At 41.3% G+C, this 17,372-nt stretch overlaps 1 long non-coding RNA gene across 1 annotated transcript in view; it reads left to right on the top strand.

Moving 5' to 3' along the window:
- Positions 1–12,323: 12,323 nt before the first annotated feature.
- The window catches only part of LOC107315493 (uncharacterized), a 43,458-nt gene continuing 38,409 nt past the window's right edge, over positions 12,324–17,372 (top strand). The window contains exon 1 of the long non-coding RNA XR_014946852.1: positions 12,324–16,229. This is a non-coding gene — a long non-coding RNA (uncharacterized LOC107315493). The remainder of the gene's footprint in view (positions 16,230–17,372) is intronic.

The raw sequence follows: 17,372 nt of genomic DNA, 5'->3' as shown, positions 1-17,372 counted from the left end.
TTAGAATAGTTGCTCACCTTTACAGGAGCAAAACCCACCAGAGATGTTCTTGAACATTCTCCTGGGCCAATGGAGAATTGTTAGGATGAGAAAAGGAGTTCTGGTCACTCAGCCCAATCTTTTGCACTGTAGGATGCCATTTCACATTGAGCTCAGTTTTGACATAAATTAGCCACCAACTCTGCTCTTGCCTGCACTTCAGTTCACTCATTTTGCTAATGAACCCGGTTTCACTCTTGATCTTTTGGTTCTTTGTTTGCAAATGTCCTTTGTATTCAAGATATTCCTAGCCAAAAAGGATATTATTCATTTTGGGATGGCGGCAAAGTTTTTCTTAGCACACTAAAATGAGGTTAGTTATAGCTGAGTTATTATCAAGCCTGCCAGTATTATAGAGGAGCCAAATGATCCTTGTACAGCAAACCTAATTGTGTGTTTGATTGGGAAAACCTGCATGGGGCCAGATGCTACCTGTTTGCTGAGATGCCAAAGGAGTCTGAACAGATGTAGAAAACAGAGTGCAGATGAGAAAGCTGTGCAGACAAGGGCAGAGGAGAGGAGTCTGGTGGAACTAATTGTGGCTGGGGTTCAAGTACACTGCAAAGCAAAGACTTGTCAAGGTGAGGATGAATTCAGGATAAATGGAAGAGTGGCAGAAGCTTGGTTTTAAAGAGTTTGAATTGACTCCTCTTCAAAGAAGACTTTGGTGTGGGAGGGCAGCTGGAACCAGATACAGAAATTGTTATGTTTTGCTTTTAGTTTACTTCTTGTGCTCTGTCTCTTCAGAGTAGAAGACTTTTATTTATTTATTTATTTTTACTTCTAGCCAGGAAAACAAAAGTCCTGCACTATGTTCAAGGTTTTCTTAGAACCCAGGCTCTGTAACAGATCTCAGGTGAACAAAGCAGCGCAATTAAGTTTCCTTTCCTATATCACTGGATGCAGCAAAGGCATTTGGAGGGCAGAGATTACTGCTCCACTCACATCCCCATGCAAATATCTGTGGGAGGAGGGGGAGAGCTTATTCCCAGGAAAGGGGTTTTTGTGTTCATTGATTTGGAAGAGCTTGTAATGTGAACAGGTTAAGATTTTCTAAAAACAATAAATAAAATCAAATTAATAATTAAAATAATTAATTAATTTAAATAAAATCCAGTAAGCAAAGGGAAATTCAGTGCCAGTAAGACAGTAAATTAACAGGACTCTCTTACCTCTATACTACCTTCATTAACCTCCTGAAAAGAAAATGGAGGACGTTCAGAAGGATGAGGACATTGGCAGGTGGCTGTTCCTGTTTATAACAAGGACTTGTTTCATTCAGACTTGAAGGGGTGTTTGTGGTAATAGGTGCTGTTGGCATTCCTGGGTTTGCCAGAGGACACCTTCCTTGTACACAGCAGTTAGTTGCATGGCATCTCATTAATCGGTTGCTTGCTCTGATCCTTACAAGAGGCTCATAATAATAAATACAGTCAGGGAGGATCCATCTTTAAGTCTGATGCTTGTGACTCTAATTTTTGTGTCAAAAGGAAACCTTAAGATGATGGGTTTCTCGGTGTTTCTCCATGAATGTCATCTGGTGGCACCTCTCAAGAGCAGTGATTTGCAGGATGCTACTTTCTGATGATGGAGGACATCTGTTTGGGGAGCAGATCCAGTTAGGAGACACAGCTGGCCTCATCTCCACGGCCCCAGTGATGCAGTGAAAGTGCCACACTGAGGATATTTATAAACCATGTCTGTTTAAAAAGGATAATGTGGTGAGGCTCCATTGTCAGGAAAATTCAGAGCACAGCTGTATTTTAGAAGTATTTCTCAAAGAATTATAGATGAGGTATTTACTTTGATTCAAAAACAGAAGCTTCATTTTAAAGAAAGGAAAATACAACTCCATTATTCCCCAGCTGTTCTCAGGTTTCTCCTCAGCCTTCCAGCCCCAGAGGCTTTGCTTGCATGAAAAAGTTTCTCCCACTTTGATTCTTTTGCCAAGTTAACTTAGCTCTATTCCAACTTAGGTTAATGATTTGGTGGCTCTGTTTGTGGCCTCTATGTATTTATTCATGTCTTCTCAAAAATCCTTTTCTGAAGACCTCCAGACCAAAGAGCTGTGAGCTGATTGCCCACGTTGCCCGTGCTGTTGCAGATAAGCACGCTGGAAAATTGACAATACATTTTGAATTGCAATTTGTTTTGGATCAATCTTTTTGGATTTCTGCACTATGGAGAGAATCTGGATAGGGATTTTGCTTCTTGGGCTTTCCTTGCATGAAGCACAGCTCTGCATCCATCCACACCAGAGAATAAAATTGTTTGTTTTGCCTCGGGTGGAAATCAAAAGCTTTATTTGTTGAATCTCAGAGATATTTATACGAACTAACTTCAAAGCTCTGGATATGCAGAGCAATTAAATAGAAAACTATCTCTGTGTTATATGATCACTACTCTACAATGATATTAAATAAAAAAAACCTCATTCGTGTTTGCAAAACAAAACCAAAAAGACTTTGGATAAGCATCTCTTTCATCTTCACTACAGGAGGATTCCAGGTAGCAAAGCGGGATGATTTTCACTGCAGCACCTCATTAGTACATTAGTTTGCAAATGCAAGAAGGTTGGTGAGAAGGAGTAGATAAAACCCATTGTCTTTTCACTTTAAAGTTGCTGTGTGCCTCGGTGTTTGAATGAGTGCTGAGATGCTGCTTACCGCCCAGCCTGAGAAAGGATGGGATTTTGCCAGTTTCAATAATCCTCATTCAGTATCTTTAGCAATGCAAAAGGAGTTTCTGATTATCTCTTCAGCTACCTAACGATCCTGCTTGTTCACTCTCACTTAAGATTGCATTAGTTTCATTTTAATTCAATCAGCAAACAGAACTGTTGTGATAATAAATTACTCATAGCCCATAGAATTGATTTCTGATAGATGACCTTGTGTGTAGCTCTGGTTTTTCCCTGGCCTTTCAGAAAGCTGCTGGGCTTTGATGGTGTGAGTGCAGGGCACAGAGGGGCTCATTGCTGAGCAGTACTGACACCAGCCAGTGTGCTCTTGCTGAGGCACAACAGAAAGGCAAATGGAAGTCCCCTTCTTTTTTGTAATGGCTGGAAAAAAAATGAGCTTGGACACCTTATGACCACTGTGCTCTATGTGACTTTTATCAGTATTCTCTCTTACCAAAGCCTGTTTAACTGAGGTTAGCAGAGGAGTTTTGGGAGCGCTGTCCTGATGATGGTTGAAAAATGGAGTATATCTTACAAGAATTCTTTTTCACTCCCCCCACCCCAACTTGGTGTTTCTTAGCTCTCTTTATGGGGAAAAAAAGGCTAAGCTAAGTCATTGGGAGAATGAACTGTAGGAAGTGGTTGCTTTCAAAGCCTCTTGATTTCTCAATTTGACTCAGCCCTTTCAAAAATATAAAAGAAAAGGAGCAAATTTCTATTTTGGCTGATTGATCTTTAAATGTTGTTTTCCTCCAATAGACAAGAATACCACCTCCCACTCAAATGGCAGTGACTAGTACTATTCCGTTGCACCAGAACATCATTCTTCTTTCAAGGCACACCTGAAGCGAGAAGAAACATGGTGATAATTGTACAACTGTACCCTTTAATTTTCTAGTGATGTGGTTTTGGTGAGTTTGGAATTTCAGGTGAATGCCTCTTCAAGGTAACAAAAAGCCCCAGCCCCTTCAAATGAGCGCATAAGAGCAGGAGAAGCAGTTCCACTTTTCACACCCTGCTGCCAGGAATCCTGGTTAATGCTGTGTTGTACAAAACCCTCTCCAAACTAGAAAAAGTAATTACAGACAAATGTGTTTTAGTGGTTTTATTCCCTGTAACACCTTGGAACATATGGTACATGAATCACATTCGGGTGCCTATTGTTGTTGGAAGCAATTTGTGTACACAGTATGCAGGTGGTACTACAAATATTTATCTGGGAACGTGAAATCAAAACAATGCATGTAGAATCATGGAAATATTAGAATTAATATCAGAATTAGAATATTTAACTAAAACTGCAAGACAATAGAATTGCAAAGACCTTGGATTTTTCTGTTTGTTTGGCTGATTCGCTGTTCAGTATCTCAAGCATTGAGATCGATTGAAAAGGTTCTAAATTATTGAATTAAAATCTCTAATATCATGCCAAACTATACATTGAACTATCGGGTTTATCTGGATCCAGTATAATCATAGAATCATAGAATGGCCTGGGTTGGAAAGGACATCAAATATCATCTGGTTTCAAACCCCCTGCCATGGGTTTCCTTTTGATCTAGAGAAAATGTTACTGTTTTCTTCTCAGATAAATGGAAAGGCAATTTCAAAACAAAACCACAAGGCAAAGCAGACAGAACCAAATGTTTCATTTAGTTTGTCAAAATAAAATCTTTCTTTCGTGGTGCAGATGCTGCAAATCTGCAAAACAGCTTTATGTATACGACTGGAAAATATGTCCTTTAAAAATAATTCCAGTATTGACTTTCCTATTGAGATCATTTTTCATGAGCACTATCTCCAACAAATGTGTCCCATTCCCAGCAGTGGTGGATGCACAACATGCCCGAATGGCGTTAGAGTCCAAAGTGACTTCACTTGGGCTCCACGATTCCCATCTACAACGGGGTGTGTGGTCAAAAAAGAAGCAGTATGCTTCTGAGAGGATATTCAACCCCTTGTGTGGGATGTGCCTGTGACAGAGGGTCAGGGGGGACAGCCAGCGTGAATATCCTGGAGAAGTACTAACTTTGAGGTTGCTAAATTGGGTGAGATGAACTGCATTGTAAGTGAGCAATTTCAAGTGTGAGTCTGAACGGTCTCGTGGGTGGAAATCTGTGCTCCTGTTTCCATTGAGGTGATTATGATTTTATCTGATTTTCTGTGTATAATTGGATGTGGTTTGTCCCTCTGAAACCAGGCAGCCTGAAACACACTTGTCTTGACATGCTGGTCAGCTGGGTTAAAGGGTTGGTTGGAGCAGTAATTTGATGCACACAGGGGAGTTTGGCATCTGAAGCCATAGACAAGGGGCATTACGTTCAAGTTGCACACTGATATTAGCCCGCTGGATTTCCAGTTCACTCATGGAATCCAAATCCCCATTAAAAATAAAAAAGAGAAATGTGTGGGTGTTTTTCAATTTCATTCGGATATGGCTGAAACCTCACATTCTCAAAACCAGAAACAGCAGAAGACAAGCGGTAAGAGCAGCTTCTGATGTCTGATAAAGCTCAACTTTATCTTAATGATAGCAGAGCGGGCGAGCTGTAATCAGCTCTGCACCAGCTCTCAGCTTCTGCAAAGGAGAACCACTTCTTGAAGAAACTCTACCTTAAAATCTTTGCTTTCATCTTGAAAGAGGAGTCCTAGAAACCCCATGCTTTTATGCTCTCAAAGAGATTTTTCACGGGGTGCTGGCTAAAGACTTCTATTTCATAACAAATGAAGATGTCGCAGGGAACACTGCCTGCGTTCCTTTTCCTTTTATACTTTCCCTCAGTGAGAGAAAGCACGTGGAAAGCAGAAAAGCTATTTCTTTTGAGAGGGCTGGAGCCATTGCTATGAGCCCCTTTGAGCAAGCCTCAGTAACAGGCAGGGGTGGGCATCGCTTACAGGAGCGTGGTTTTCATCCTTCGCTGAGCAACAGCTGTAGATACATTTGTCTACAAAGAGGATTTTCACAGAATATCAGCAACCTGTTTTGTGCCTCTGGGATGTCTAAATATAAACGTAACAGCATAGACTTCACTTAGTTTTCTCCATGTGTGTATATGCTTAAAGGTGTGCTCGTTACAGAAACTGATCACAGAAATAAAGGTCAATATGACCTACTGACTTGGAAGAGCAAAGTCACCAGGAAGTGGAATCACTGTGTATTTCTTAAGTGAGCTGCAGGTGATCTGAATGGAAGGGCAAGCATTGTCCTCAAGAGATGGAAAGTTTGTGCAAGCTCTGCACAACCAAGGCAGCAAACCTTTTGGAAAGCCATGAGCTGCCAAAGGGCTTTAGATCAGAAAGCCTTTTCCCAAAGATTATCTCATTTGGTATCCAAGCCATCGAGGTGAAATCACCCAAGATACAGCCAAGCTGCTCTAATATTTGGCCAGCAATGGGCTCCTTCCCATGATGAAGAGTAGGTCACAATTTGCATTAAAATTCCCTTTTAAGGTCAGCAAATACACAGAACAATTTAAAGGACCTAAATTAACATAACAGAGCCAGAACCCATGAAAGATTCATCACAGTGATGCCTCTTTGGATGTCTTTGGATAGAGGCTAGCCCTCTTCTATTATCCCCAAATCTAAGTCAGAGCTCAGCCTTTTAGAGTGCTTAATATGTGGTGCAGTGATATAATGCTCAGAGACTGTTGTCGAAGGCCAGTATGGGATTTATTGGAGTTGTTTTAATTAACAAGTGTTTAATAAAACAGAATGGAAAATTCCTCCAATTGCTGGAGGTTTCTTTAGATAAGGCTACATCTGAAATAATTTTCTTTGTTATTCTCTATTATCTTTCTCTTCTGTTACCTCTATAAAGTGTTATTAGAATTGGCTTCTCTTGGCAGTTCTGCTCACGCAGAAACATGGAGGCCAAAATGACCTTCTTTCTCTGAAAAGAAGAGAATCTTGAGATTAAATGCTGCTTTCCTGTTCCCAGTTTGTGGAAATAGCATCAGAGTCTCACTTTTAAACTCACAGTTTATAAAAAACTGCATGTATTACTGAAAAGCATTGTAAAATGCCTTGCATAGCATAATGGAAGAATCAAGATCTCCTGTTTTTTGTTTTGTTTTGGTTTGGTTTTTTTCAGATAGATGCTGGATTTCCATTTGTTTTGAGAAGTATGCTATTTGCTTTCTCAGATGATTTAGTGAGCGCTGGGTCAGACAAAATTTATCCCAGTATGAGATAAGTAAAAGTAAGAATAAGATGCAGGCTTGAACATCCATTTAGTACAGCAGTGCAAGTTGGCTTTGCTCTGGCTTCATACCTGATTTATGCTGTCATAGGAGTTGAGCTCCCACTTATTTTTGAGAGTAGACAGATGAATCTTGAGCTTCTATGGGCTGAATGCAGCTGATGATGCAGAATGAGTAAAACAGATTTAGTTGTATGACCCTCCAAAGTGCACCTTGAGCTTGCCAAATGATAAAGGTCTGAAGTCTTCACATCTTTTCGTATGCATAGCAAGAGCCAGAGCAACTGACTCGTCATTCCTAACAACTCGTGCTTTAGATATTATAAAGATAAAAATGAGGTGCTCATGTGCAGGTAGACAGTGTGTTTCCATTTTATAGGTACACATGTGTCACGGGTTACTTAGATTTACCTATGCCCGTGACAGGGGAAGCCACCCCACGCCCCCCCCCCGGGGCCCGGAAAGGAGGGGGAAAAGGGGAGTGGGATAAAACAGCGACAATCTAAGGAGGAAAAACTTATTTTACTAAATATGATATCGAAATACAAGATAACACAATATAATATAATTAAGGCTAACAAAATCGAACGAAACAGAGAGAGAGAGAGAGTCTCCGAAAACCGAGAGGCCTACTGTGAACTCTAGGCGACACGGCTGGAACGCTTCCCACTCTCCGAGAAGTTCGAGAGAAGAAGGAGGGCACTCCAGCCTGGGAACGAGATTATATAGAGTCCTGGTCCCGTGACTTATTGTTACTCCTGTTGTTCTCTGGGATATGTAGTCTTCTTCTGTGGACTGCACATTCAACAGAAGTATCCATACTTGACATGATGTTATGATGTGGAATACTGATAGCAAAATTACAAAATTACAAAACCATGACAACATGTTGTAAAGAGGATGGATATCATAATTCTTAAAGATAGAATGGTCTCTAGTAGAGGTACTTCAGCTATATAACAGTAGACCCCAGCTATTTAACTCTTGGTCAGAAATACTAAGCTGTTATTGCAAAGAGGGTGATGGACAGCACAAGCACGTGGTGTGGACAGTTGCATATCACTTATGCCATATTCATGGTCCAACTCAGGATGATACAGTCATCATGCTTTAGGTTCTCTGAGTGATTTATATGATGATGTAAAATGTAGTGGTGTGGACCACAGCATATCCAGTCATCAGTGGACTCCCAGCAACAACACTGCAGGTATGGTGCAGACCAGAGGTGATAGGAGAAACCCTCAGCACAGCCCCAGACTTCTGGTAGGGCTTCTGTAGGAAGTCTCAAGCGTCTGGATGTATCTGCTTTTGTTTTGACATCCACACCACAGTCATTTTGTCATTTGATGCCGGTGGGAGATGCTGAAACCTATCTCAGAGTCAGGAAGGGTTCTGTGGGGATACAAAAGACTTTCACTACTGCGTTCTCATTGTAGCAGGGGATTAGAGGGAGGAAAAGCATTTTGTTGCCTTTATCTTGTGCAGCCTGTGTACTTTGTTGCTTCCCAGATCAACTTAAAGGAGCTGCTTCACCTTCCACCTTCACAGCTGCCCCAAAGAGGTGGTGCAGATTAGAATAACTTGGGGGAAAAAGCCCCCAAACCCAAAGGTAGATATCACATCAATTTGAATTGCTCGTGCAAGTCTTCCCATGGATCAGTCAGTCTTTCTGTGGCACCTGTGATGGCTCCAGGCTCTCTGGAGGTGCAGGCCTTGGGTGCAGGCCAAGCCATGCCCCAGGGTGCTCATAGCCCTAGGCTGCATGGTGATAAATCTTGGTTTAATGGTGCCACTCAGCTGTACTGGCCCACATAGCATGTCCTTTCTCCTCAATAGTGAGGAGAAATCTACATGCAGATGTTATTCATCTTTCTGGTATTTCTGGGGAATTGTCAGCTGCCCTGTGAGGATGATTTTCCACCTGCCTTATTGATCCCAGGCAGAACAAACAGAGCATAATCAGGGTTCAGAATTCAATAAAAACATAGACTGATGCTCCATCAGATCCACTGACTCAGCATTCTGCAATGTGAGCTTTAGAAAGTTAATGCAAGACTGTTTTAGATCGGAAGAGCAGGCTGAAGATAAAACAAAAAGCACTTGTACATGAAAGACCTGACAACATAAGGAGATATTCTCTCTACACTCAGTTGCTGATGTTGAAATTGAGTGCATGCACAAATGCTGTTGACAGCGTGACAGAGAAGCCTGAAAAACATAGTTTTGCCTCTGTGATCATGAAAGAAGCTGAGATCAAGTTGCAGCAGAGCAGACGCCACTGCCATGATCCGCCTGGTATGGTCAATCGCCCACACTTCTGGCAGTTTAATAATTTAACCTTTCCCTCTCTCACACACAGGAACTGAAACTATGCCTAGATTTACTGACATAAATAGCACAGTGCACCAAACTATCCTCAGAATGTGATGCCTTCTTTTACTAAGGGATTTGGTTACGCAAAACTCTGTTACCGAACTGCCTTATTTTTCCATCCGGAGGTACTATGCGCAGCCTTATCCACAGTAACTGCTATGCTGTGAGCTCATGAAAGGGGTCTAAGCTAGTTCATTTATCATGCATTTGCTGCAGGCTAATGGAATGTGTGTAGAAAATGATCACAGCTCAGCTGTTGCATGGTGAGATTCTACCCACGAGTCACTTTGCAGAAGTAAAGAGGCATGGTTGGTCTAGGGGAAAAGAAAAGAAGTTAAAAAAGGCGCAAGATTTCATGCAAGTTTGTCAAGGAAGCTGAAGGCTGCATAATTACAATACAGCCTCAGTATGGGTTCAGTCATTGACTGAGGTTTGCGGAACTGTGGTGACTGGTTAAAACCAAGGTCTTGGCTGGTCTCAGTGGCATAAGGGTGGCTGATTCTGGCCACTCAGCACCAGGAGCTAAAATTCAAGACAGTTCAGACTTTTACCCCTATCATATCCCTCTGTAGTTGTGTACTTCTTGTCGTCCTACTTTTTGTGGAAGGTTTAGAGTGCTGTAACCACGGTGGTTTTTGCACATCAGTTACACTTCCCTATCTGAGGACTCCTCACAGGCTTATAGAACCACAGAATTGTAGGGGTTGGGACACTTAGCATCTTCAGGCATTTCAAAACACCGGTATACAAAGCTGAAATTGTTAATTGTAGTGAATATGGGTAAAGGAAGATTTCTTTTTCAGGCAAGAAAAAATTATGATAATCTTGTCTGGCATCACTCATGACTTGGGCATGTTCTCCCAATGATCCTCGTAACTTAATAAATTCAAGATAGATAAAACAAATGATTTAGAAGGACAATCATCCTTACTTTAGAATTAGGTAGTTAGCTAGGTAGTTGCACTCTGTTCATCTTGTTAATCTTGCAAGTTAGACAACCAATTTTAAGAGATTGTCCATAATGCTGAATTAAGATGGGGCCATCTTTTGCTGAAATGAGATGAATCTTGGTGGATGTTCACTTTCACCTGTTGACTATAAAGGGAGGCTAAAAAAAACCTACTGAAGAGCTGATCTCATTGATTCAAAAGATTTGAATTTGTTTTATGTTTGAATATTTCTTTTCCATGTCCCTTATTTTCTTTGCTAGGATGCTAGCATACTCATATTAGGTTGGTTTCTTGCTTCACACATTTTCAGCTCCCAGATGGGATATTTTCAGTTCAGCAAGTCTAATTAATTTTGCCCGTCACATAGCTACTGTCCATTTTTATTTATGTATTGCTACCTTTTTGTTCAGATTTATTCTACGTGCTTCTGCAGTAATTAATGATATGGGAGATGGGGAGACAGGGCAAGGAGTAATGGTTTTAACCCGTTAGAAAGGTAGGTTTAGATTCTTTGCTATGAGGGCAGTGAGGCCCTGGCACTTCTGCCCAGAGAACTGTGGGTGCCAATCCCTGGAAGTTCCCAAGACAGTGGATGCAGCATTGGACAGTGAGATCCACTGGGATGTGTCTGTGCCCGCAGCAAAGGGCTGGAACAGAATGTTCTTCTAACCCAAACCATTCTGAGATTCTACAACACTAATTTTATCTGGATTAAGAAAGAGTCTGCAGCAGTCAAGTGAAATCAGTGTGCTTAAGAGAAGGCCTTGCTTACTGGCACTAGTCAGGACTTGGACCCCTGATTAGTGGGTGACAAGAAGTCTTTTTCATGTTAATGAAAAAGGGAAAGAGAGAGACGTTTTTTATTGAACAACAGCTTGACTTGCAGCTAGAACTACAGTCTAAAGAAATTTAAATCCAACTAAGTTAAATTGTGGAAGAGAGAAATACATAGTTTGGAAAGCAATAAGAGAACACTAATGAAGGTGAATATATTCCAAGTTAATAAGAAAACCACAAAACTCATTTTCTCAACATAAATTATGTATATCTACAAACATATACGTAGGGGTGTACGTGTGTTTGTATCTCCTAAATGATGGGAATTAAGCTACACAGATGGGATTTCTGATGAAAACGGTAATTTTGTGCATATTACATAAAAAATGACAGTTTTATGAGTGGCTGAGCATTGCTGAGCATTGTTTTTCACACTTTTCACTAGCAAACAGAGCTTTCCATGGCAGAAAACCTCTCATTTTCACCATTTTCATATAAAAGTGCTTCCCTTTTCACTTCGAGATAGTGAAACTGTTTTGAAGTTCCCCCTTGTATTTTCATCAGGAATTGAAAGCCACTTTCATCAACAGCTTGGGATTTTTCTCCTGGCTTTCATTGCTCCTGTGCAAGCTTGATAAAACACTTGCTAAGGAAAACAAGCTGCCAGTTTCTTTAATAGAAATGAAAGTGTCTCAGCAATGTGAAGCTACTGCTTCCACTCTTTAGTTTTGCTTGAAAAGAAAATGTAGAACCTCACTGTACTCCATGTTGTTAAAAAAAAAAACACAGTCTGTTTCATGTTTTCTGCAATTGTTTAGACTACAGAGAGGAAAAAAATACTTGTTTGAAGTCTGAAATAGCTGTATTAACATGCGGTCTTGTAGAAGCGTCACAGCCTCTGGTGGGTCTTTCGCTTTGCCTTTCTGCTGTAAAGCAAGTTTGATTCGATTCAGATAAAAGGAACATAACAGGAAGCGCCTAGTAAGAACACTGGAGTATTTTTAGAGATTAATTCCAAGAAACCAAAGAGCAGTGGCCATTGTTAGAGATTTAGTGAAGCGCTACCCGCAAACTGTGAAGAAACATGGAGCGTATGTTTAAGTCTGGTGTGGGAAACCACTGATTCCTGTACTGTTCCCAGCTCAAAGCACTGGAATTAGTATCCTTTTCAGAACAGTGCCACGTACTGTGAATGTGCTCACCTGGATATTATAGCAAAGAAGAACCATCCTTCCCATCCTCGAAGGATGGAGTGCAGTAAGGTTGGGAACTGAGTGATGGAGCTGCTGATTTGGGCTGGGAAATCCCACAACACACCAAATGAGTTTAGCACTCTGTTACTTATGAGATGGCAGTGCCTGTTAACACAAAACACTGCTGACTCCTGCAAAACAGCCCAACCTGGTTCCAACCTGTAGGAGGTGACAGATGGGCTGTCCTAATGATGGTGAGAAAAGAGAGAAGGAAAGATTCAAGCACAGGGTTAAGATCTTCACATTGAGACATCTCAGTACATGCAAAGAGAACCACCACAAAGTCTGGGAAATATCCTGTATTTCAAAATGCATGGAAAACTGCCTGTCACAAACAGCCTCAGCCCTGCTACAACCAAGACAATGGGGGAAAAGTTTGGTTGTGTCTCTAATGGCAATCGGAAAACACCATAAAAATATGCACCCATCTCTAAAATGTGCTTATTTTTGCAGTCCAGCTCACTCTTCTAGCCCAGGTAAAAACTTGAGGGGATAACAAAGGGGGAAAGAAAAAAGCAAGGATAATATGACTTTGATGTGATGCTTTCTTAACCAGTTAAAGAATTTCAGAGGACTGAAAGTGAAAAAAGAGACAATATGAGTGCGTTAAACTGGTAATTTAAATGAACAATTCCTGATAATTTGAGATGAAGGTTTGGATGAAGACAATTGAAAGGTCATATAATATTTAATTGGGAGGAATTTCTGTGATGGATTTAAGTTCCTAGGCAATTTTCAGCCAGGTCTGAGGTGTTAAGACTCACTGTGAGGCTATCTATCAAAGCGACTTTTTATTCTAGTTGCTTTTTGACATGATTTGGATCAGGATAACAGCAACAGTGCATGAAGAGATGGAGAGCCCTCAGCACGGCACTGTGTCATCCATCCCCTTTTTCCTCAGCTTGGTTCTTTTAACAGTTGGTTACACAGGAATGATCCTTACCCCAGATCCTGCACAGAGCTTGAAGGTACAGGTAGGATAGTAGTAAATCTTTCATCTGTGCTGCAGCGGACCATGACGGTAACTCAGACACTGGTATAGAGTGTGAGCCTACCTGTGCCCTGCAGCAAAAGCCAACAGATCTGGAGCATGTGAGAAAAACCAAAATTGGGCAAAATGGAAACGAACCATCAAAACTCAAAAAAATAGCAAACAACTAAACTGGGGTTGGTCAAGAACAGAAGTAGTATCTAAAGAGGACTGAGAGGAAGAACAAGGCCTGGTATTCCTGGTGCTGCTGTTGCTGGAAGCAATGACAAAATGCTCCTATATTTCCTATCGGCTTCCTTTTATTCCAAAAATCTCCATCCTGAGAAGTATACTTTGTGAAAAGGCTTCCAATGCATCAGTGGTTCTGTGCCTTGTAGGAAGCAGGAAGACAGTTGGGGCAATATTAAAACTGTTGGAGAAGTGTCTCATCCTGCCCTACAAATTATCTCCTGCTGTCTCAGCTCTCCAAGATTTTGAAAGTGTAATAATTTAAGTACAAATGCACTGTATGCACTCTTTAAAGCCACTTCAAATGAACACAAAAGGGAGAAAACATTATTTATCATCTTACAGTGATATAATGAAGTAAATTGCTGATGTCATCTTTTTTTTCCCCCTCTTTTAGCTAGGAACAATGGGGCTCTCAATAGCATAACTTCAGTCAAATAAAATTTAATATAGGCAACATGACACTATTTTAAGTTTATTTGATTCATTTCTTGCCAGATTCCATTTGCTGATGTTTGTTTTTTTTTTCCAGCAGTAGAATCATATTAAAGAGGTAGCCATGGAAGCAGAATTTGAAGATAGTGATGTTTGAAATAATTGATGTACAGAAGTTAACCTTGAATTTAGGAAGTCAACCACTTGCTCAATTTAACAATTACTTGCTAAAGCTGCCTCAGATCAGAACTTCTCCTCGGTCAGGGAAACTTGTTTGGAAAGTTCATGGGTCCTGAATGGAAAGAATGATAACAACATGAGGATAGAAGGGTTCCTTGGGTAATAAAGTTTCCTCAGACTTCAGTATCTCAGGCTCCTGGATTTTAAAGTCACTGGGCTGTATTGCAGCACAAAGGGCCTGATTCCTACCTTGTGGCCTTAGATGTGTGCCATCAAATTCCAGCAGTGCTGTCTCAGGCCCTAAATAATGACTACATGTACATGTATTTCCAGGGCTTGTCTGGGAGCTGAGATTTGCCTTCAAGTACACAGAAATTGTTGAGACTTCCAGTTGTGGTAAAGGATGCTGTCTCTATATTTGACTTATTTTCCTCATGTAATTCACAGCATTTCTTTGGGACAAGTCAGCTCTCCTACTCTTCTCTATATAAACCCAAAAGCTGGTTTAGGGACTAATCCTGGAGCTTTGCTGTAAGAGCAGTTCAACACCCAGCAAAAGTCAGAGTGGAACCCAGCCTGCATGTGTAACAATTACATCTCTTCCCTGCTGCAGACTGGAGCACGATCCAACCCAAGTAATTAGGACTTTTTTGCATAAGAGAAAAGTCAGCTTTTGTTTCTCTATTACTTCTTCAGCTTAGTAATTAAAGTCAATGCACAGCTCAGATCACCTGAGCTCCCCTGAAAGAGTAGCAGAGAACCAAGAAGCACAGGCTGGAGTGATTTGCTATGAATGCCAACCCCTCCAGCTGACTTGGTGATGTATAAGTGGGTAGAGCTGCACGATGGGTGTGCAGCACAGACTGTTCCAGAATACAGTAGAGCTGTTAATCGTTACACATATCAGATCCTACCCCAGATGCATTTGCAGTTCATCGGTACAATCTGAAACATTCTGCTGCTGAATATATCTAGCAATAGAACAGCATAGCAATACATCAAAATAATACAGAGAGATGAGGAAGGTTTTTTAAGTGGGAGTGGAAACTAATTCTGACCATCTCTCTAGGGATGGAAGACAAAGGAAACCCCTATAACTGCAGAAAGGTCTATTCCAAATATTGGGGTGGGTAACCTCTAATTACAGAACAGCATTTAAGACCAGGACAACAAGAAGAACATCAAACCAGGCAGCGAACACCCTGCACATACCTTCACACACTAAGCTTTGCCACAAATTGTATGCTCAATTGCTGGTATTTGACTATTCCACCTCGGGCACTGAACAATTGGGTTGAACGGGACCTTAAAGTGCATCCAGTTCCAAACACTGCAGTGAACATGGTTGTCAACTGCCAGACCAGATTGTCCAGGGCTCCATCTAACCAGATCCCCCTCTTAGGATAAGTGTGCTTAGGGTCTGGTCAACGAGCCGCCTTTAGGTGTCCTAGGGTAGATCAGAAATTAGAAGAAAAGAGAAATTCCTGTGCTTGGGTCACTGGCAATTGCTCACCTGGAAGTACTCACCTGGATCAGTAATGGACAGGCAGATGTGAAGGGTTAAGTGGGAGATTAAACAACTGCCAGGGTAGAAGCCTTTTAGCCTGAAATTGTCAAACTCAATGAATATTCTCATAGTTCCTCAATTATCATTCTCTGGAATGTCATCCTCCTCCTCACATTTTCTTTTTTAATCTTCTTGGCTGTCATTACTTTGACAGATGTAGTCTGGATAACTGCCTGCCCAGGCAAAACCAAAGCAAATTGGAGTGTCCTGCTTGCTGTAGGTAATTGCTGCATGTGTATAGTCACTTAGTGAGATTAAAGGCAAGAAACAACAAAAGAAAAGGCACAGCTGTTGCAGAGAATGGGCCTTTGAAAATGTCAAACCTGCAGAATACTTAAATCTCAGAACCTTCCCAGTCATCTCCTTGAGAGCTTGAAGCCAATCTGGAACCAGATTCAGCATCAGGCTTAGACTGGTGCAGGGAGAATGAAGTGAGGAGCATCCCCAGCTCATGCTTGCCAATTTGAGGTCAAGGGGAGATGACTGAAATCAAGATGATGAGAACCACTGAAGAATTCTCCTGCACTTGATGGGAGCGATAAACATGCTGGCAAGGTACCATTTCTCTTTTTACATCTGTCCCAGTAATATCACTGCCAGAAAGCATTTCCTAAAGGGTAAATCCAACACTTTTGTACCATCTTTTCTGTGGTGCACCAAAAAGAAAAAGACCTGTGCTGTCCTTCTCCCACCTCTGTGAACTTAGATGGGATTTAGCATTGGTTGAGAGCAATTTGGTGGGCATGCACCATGGTGGAGGAAAGTGTTACCTTGCTGATGTCACAAAATCATTGGATTTGAAGGGAGATCCCAAACTGCTGAACATGCTCTGTCCTCATTTTATCGAGATGTGCTTCTCTTCCCTATTTTTATGCTTTTGTTGCTCACTGGAATAATTCCTGCTGCTCTGGGAGAGAGACAGAACTCTGTCCCTGTAGTAATGTGATTGGAGCACCTCCCTTCCTTGTTTCTGCCATGTTGCTGGTGTTGAACAAGAGACTTCACTTGGCACCAACAATTCTGAATCATCATTAATTACACAACAGGCAGGGGGGCAAGTAGTGGAGGAAAAAGCTGGAGAGGAAAATTGAGGGCTCTGTTGTGTGTTATGCTGCAGTAATGGAGCTGCTTGACATAGTGAGCTTCACAATATGTGTCTTGAGGTTAGTTTTCATCTCCCTGAGTTCTGGATGTCCAGATCATTGTGTGGCTTCCCTTTGGAATCCTAACTGTGCCCTGCTGAAGTTTCATGGTAGGTTCTTAACCTCTCCTTCTTCTTCCCATTTTCTTGTTTATCATTTCACTTCACTTTTTCTGATCCAGAATTGCTCATGTCTTATTCTTAGGAGCAGCTTAGTTAGAATGAGCTTTAAAAAGGATGGCTGAAAATCAACTTTTGTGTAAGTGCTCTGAATTTATTTGAGTGTTAGCCTATGACAGCACAAAGCAACCTCATCTTTTTACATTTCTCTGTGCAGATCCTACCAGCTTCCCTCTGCATTCATGGCCTTTCTTGTTCTCTTTTATGCAGCTCTGCAAAGGTCAGGCTTGACCTGTGGCATAACAGCAGCTCTGCTCTCATTCTTTCTGCATCCCATGTCTTGAGATGATTTTTAATAGTCTTGAAGCCTTTTCACATGATTATGGATGATCTTTGTGGGTCCAATTCAGTGTCCACTGGTGCTGCATCATTGATGT

This window comes from Coturnix japonica, chromosome 5, assembly GCF_054131305.1.
Source record: "Coturnix japonica strain WE chromosome 5, WE-NBRP24, whole genome shotgun sequence".
NCBI lineage: Eukaryota > Metazoa > Chordata > Aves > Galliformes > Phasianidae > Coturnix > Coturnix japonica.
This window is presented reverse-complemented; position numbering and strand designations above follow the sequence as displayed.